We start from the raw sequence: 5,105 nt of genomic DNA, 5'->3' as shown, positions 1-5,105 counted from the left end.
GGCCTCTTTCTCCATAAGCCTTTTGGATAATAAATCCACGGTGGTTTGCAGTTGAGCGAACGCATGATCTCGCTCATGATTTTCTTTGGCCACCGCGGCCATAGAGGGACTACCATATGATAGGAATTCGCTATCAGTCGAATGCCAGGCTTGATTATGGGTAGTAAGCTTGTCGAGCAACCGGGTGATGTTGACAAAGGTTTTGTCCATAAAGCATCCCCCAGCTGCAGTGTTGACAGCTATTTGATTCATTGTATCTAGCCCCTTGTAGAACTTCTCTGTGAGAATTGCATCTGGAAATCCATGATTCGGAGATTGAGCTAGATAATATTTGAACCTCTCCCATGCAGCATATAGTTGTTCCCCTGGAAGTTGTTTAAACCCAAAAATCTTATCCCGAAGCTCAGCCTTTTTGCTGGGTGGGAACCATTTTTTTAGAAAGATATTGGCCAGCTCATTCCAGGTATGAATAGTATTGCTCGGGAGCTTTTCATACCATTCCCTAGCTTGGCCAGCTAATGAATATTTGAAAACCCGCAGTCGCAGTGCATCAGCAGGAACAGCACCTTGAGATTGTTGGGAACATACATGCACGAAATTCTTCAGGTGTCGAAGGGGACAGTCTTCCGAAGAATTTCGGAAATAGCCTTCAAGTTTCAATAGCTGATAGATAGAACTATCAATTTTGAAATTAGCATTTCCTGTTCTCGGGGGAACTACAGCAGAAGCATAATCAGCTTCGTCGATGAATTCTGCAAATACATTCTCATCCTCCTCTTCTTCTGGTGCAGGATGGTTCACTTGGATCCCCCTTTGGTTCCCTTGATTGCGATGGGGTCTTCTAGCCATGTTCACCTGGTTCACTAAAACAGCAAACGAGGTGTGATGGAATAGAAAAAGTTTTAAAGAATAGTACACAACAATTAGTAATTTCTGAACCGTATTAATTAGAATGGGCACGGTCGTATGCAAGTATATTTACCCAACTATGAGTCGGGGTCGAATCCCACAGAGAACAATATGTAGGCGATTAGGAAAAGTAGGAATTTTCACCAACTACGCTAAAGCCAAACGATAGATAATGTTTTGGTTTTGTTTGAGAGAATTATAACTAATGCAAAAATGTAAACTAACCTAGAAAGCAAGTAAAATGATCAATGGCCACAAGCATGGATACAAGGGAAACTACGCTCAAGTAACGATCCAATGTACTTCATGATTTACAAATAATGGTGAGTTTATATTACTTAGCCTCGGATAATGACTCTAAATTAGCTTCTTCCGAAGACCAACTAGACTACCTAATTGAATATCCCTAAAGCAATTAGGAGCATTAAGAACACCCGAATATGGCTACAAGTGGTGTCGCCTATTCCTAGGTCGATTTCCATTAGATGAGGGTTAACGCCCCAAATTCTTGTTAATTAATCTTTCCCAATCCCGAGTTTGCCTCTTCCAAGTTTAAACCGAAATAAATGGGCAAGTCTTAGGGTTAGCTACTCCCTTAAGAATCATTCAAAATGAGATTAATTAAAGAAACAATAACTCACTTCATTAGGAATAAAATCATTCAACACATAAGCAAAACAAGAGATTCAATCCAAACTTTAATCAAGAATATTTCCATAAACGAAATTCAAGTATTGAAATGAAATACTACACACATAAATATTCAATACATAGCAAGAGTAGAAGAAATGGGTAAAGAATTTCTCATTGGTGTCTCCAAATCTTCTCTTCCAAGGTGTTGGTGATGAACCCTAGCCTCCAAGAACTTGTGTGTTGTGCCAAAGATAAATGTTTTCTGCCCTAAGCCTCTATTTTATTCCCCATTTTTCAGATTTGCAATTCTGCCCGTTTTTGCAGATCTGGCCCGTTTTTGCAAAACTGTCCAGTTTGGACAGTTTTGCAAAACTGTCCCATTTGGCCTCTTTTTGAGTTAATTTTCACTTGGTTTCTTCCGATCACTTCTAAATCACATAAAACCTGTAAAATAGATGTAAACGATATTAAATGCACTATTTTCTCAAGCAAACATAGCAAAAATATAAGATTAAAGAAGAGATAAGTTGGTAAAATACCAACTTATCAAACCCCCAAACTTAAACTATTGCTTGTCCTCAAGCAATTCAAAACATAAAATCTCTTTCTAAGGAATTTACTCAATAGTGCACCAACATCATACCAAGTTAAGAAATCTACTTTAAGCACAAAAACATGACTTTGATTGGTACCAACAATTAATTCAAAACATATGAATCACCAATTTCTTCTTAAAAACTTCATTTTCTTTTCAAGTGCTCAAACACCAAGTTAATCAAAGTAGCAATCAAGTCATGACAATAAAGCTTCAAAATTTGCCTCCTTATCACAAAACAACTTTCTTTTGTTCATTCCTCTCAATTGGAAAATGGAACAAGTTCACAACTTAAATTCTCATGTGCCCTCACACTCAAGAGAGAATCCCACACTTAGAAAATGTAATTCAAAACACAAATGGGATATTTAAATAGAAAGAATTAACTCTCTCACAAAGATGTTCAATTGCACAAGTAGTACCATAAGCTTGCTCTTCATGTATTTCTCCACTAATATAGACACACTTGGTTCAAAATCAATTAGGACTTAAAGGGTTGTAATGTAGGCTTTTGGTTAAGGTAGGAACATAATTTGGAAATAGTGACTCAAAAACCTCCCTAAGCACTACAATTTTCAACAATCAAAGCATACTTCCTTTGAAATTTTTTTTTCACCCCTTTCTTCATTTTTCCTTTCACCACTTAGTCTTCCGATTATTCACACACTAGTTTTTTTTTTTTTTTTTTCATTGCACCGTAACACCGTCGACGGACCGTCGATCGTGTTACGGGCCGTATCTCCAACCGTAACTCAAGTTATTCATTTATAGCACAGGAACCGTAACTCATTCGACGGACCGTCACACGTGTTACGGTCCGTAACACCTCACCGTAACACCACCCAAATTTCCAGAAAGTTTTACATGGAAATCAATGGTGTTACGATGGGTGTTACGGTCCGTAACACACGTTACGGTCCGTAACACCTCACCGTAACGTCATCCAAATTTCCAGAGAGTTTACTTGGAAATTTAATGATGTTACGATGGGTGTTACGGTCCGTAACACACGTTACGGTCCGTAACACTGAACGACGGAACCATTTAACAGTTCAATTTTTTTTTTTTTTTTCGCCTTTAAAGTAACTCCCACATAACAACTTTTTCCAACCATCACCCCTAAACTTAGGCTTTTCGCCTATGTTTGCACTTTCAACGCACTTAAGGAGGTAGGGTACCAAAAGATGGATCAATGAAGAACAAAAGGTTAAAGCTTGTAACATGGTTGCCAAAGAAAAGGTTAAAGGCTCAAAAGGGGTTGACTAGGGAAAATATGCAAAGGTAGGATATTTAAGGCACAAAAGCGGTTCAAGGAAGGCCTAACATCATTTTTCAAACCAAGTGTAGTCTAGGATTTCGCCTTGAAACTCATTCCGGGCAAGTTCTAGACCACAAATAATGCAAAAGAACTCACAAATAAACCTCATCACACATGGCACATGAAAACTCAAGTAGAATATGTATCCAAGAACCAATTGAAACAAATGAACTCAAAAAGTCACTCATAGCCTAAAGAGACTAATTAGTGAAAGTAAGAGCCAAAAATTAAATCTAAAAGTCACAACAAGAAACCTTACTTCAATCATTTTTCTTTTTCAACAATCAAGAGTTCATATGTTAAGGTTTAAATAAGTTGGTACCAAGCAAGCCAAAAATTAGTCAAGGGGTAAAAAATCACATCCCAACACCATTTTTACTCCTAAACTACCTAACTAAGAACAAAAATAAAATAACAAAAGTGACTAATTCACAACATGCAAAACGAACGAAATTTTCAAGCATTTGAGCAAGTTCCATTTGTAACGTTTATCCACAGCCACACCAACAGTCACAAAATAAGCCCGACAAGGGCACACAATCAAGCATAACCAAAATATAGCGTGCTACCACATGCCACCCCCAACTAAAAACATTGCAGTGTCCTCACTGCACAAGCAAAAACTAGACAGTTTTGCAGAAGCTGGACAGTTTTGCAAAAACTGGACAGTTTTGCAAAAACTGAACAGTTTCTGCAATTTTCAGCAGCTACTGGTTTGGGCTGTCCGAAAATTTGACCTGCTCAAAACAACTCAAAAAATTCTAAAACTTTGCAGATTAGTCAAAAACCATAAACAAAACTATTCTAAAAAATCAAATTTCAAAAATAATTTAAAATTTTTAAAACGATGGGTTGCCTCCCACCAAGCGCTTAAGTTAACGTCGCGGCACGACGGTTACCTGTACCACTTTTCCTTCCATTTGGAAGATATGAATTTGCGCCCCAACTTTGAATCAAGATTATGATGACGCTCATGGGGCGGTGGTAGAAAAATAAAGAGGCCAACTCTCGGATGTCGCATTTTGCACTTTTTGGCCTTTGAGTGAGGAATGCCCTTTTGTCTTCTTGGCATAGCAAACTTCAAAATAAAAACGCTTTCTTCTTCATAGCCAAAATTCTCCATTGGCTTGTTTGGTTCAACTTCTATATCATCAACCAAGCACAATGTTGAAAAATGGTTCGAATGTGGTCCAACGCGCTCAAATTTCAAATTTGCATGAATTTTGACATCCTTACCCATAAATGAACTAGAGTCTTCAAAAACGATTTCATGAACTTTTTTATGCAACTCTAGTATCATTTCTTCAATCTCGGCATCATTCACTATTTTTGGATTTGTTGGTTGGTAATTTATCATTAGCTCTTGAAAATTAATAGTGACCACTTCTTCATTGGAAACCAACTTAAAACTACTATCCATGACCTTTTGATGTTGAGCGTCACATGCCTCAATCTTTGCATTCAATTCGGCCTCCAATTTTTTTATAGCAATTTCAAGTAACTCCACTTCTTGACTTTGCTCAACATGCATTTTTAGCAATTCTTCTATCATCCGTGAAAAGCCATCACGGTGATCCCCATAGAGTTCAAGTTGTTGAGCTTGATTCATTAGCCAATCTTGGCTCACAATATCCACTTTGTCAAGTTTTT

The 5,105-nt window shown here is 37.6% G+C and overlaps 1 non-coding gene across 1 annotated transcript; it reads left to right on the top strand.

The window, feature by feature from the left end:
• Positions 1-298: 298 nt before the first annotated feature.
• Positions 299-405, top strand: LOC132618757 (small nucleolar RNA R71). Its single transcript, XR_009574297.1, has one exon. It is a non-coding gene; the product is annotated as a small nucleolar RNA R71 (small nucleolar RNA).
• Positions 406-5,105: the final 4,700 nt, after the last annotated feature.

The sequence above is a fragment of the Lycium barbarum genome, chromosome 1 (genome assembly GCF_019175385.1).
Source record: "Lycium barbarum isolate Lr01 chromosome 1, ASM1917538v2, whole genome shotgun sequence".
NCBI lineage: Eukaryota > Viridiplantae > Streptophyta > Magnoliopsida > Solanales > Solanaceae > Lycium > Lycium barbarum.
The sequence above is the reverse complement of the archived record's forward strand: the minus strand, read 5'-3'. Positions and strand labels throughout refer to the sequence as shown.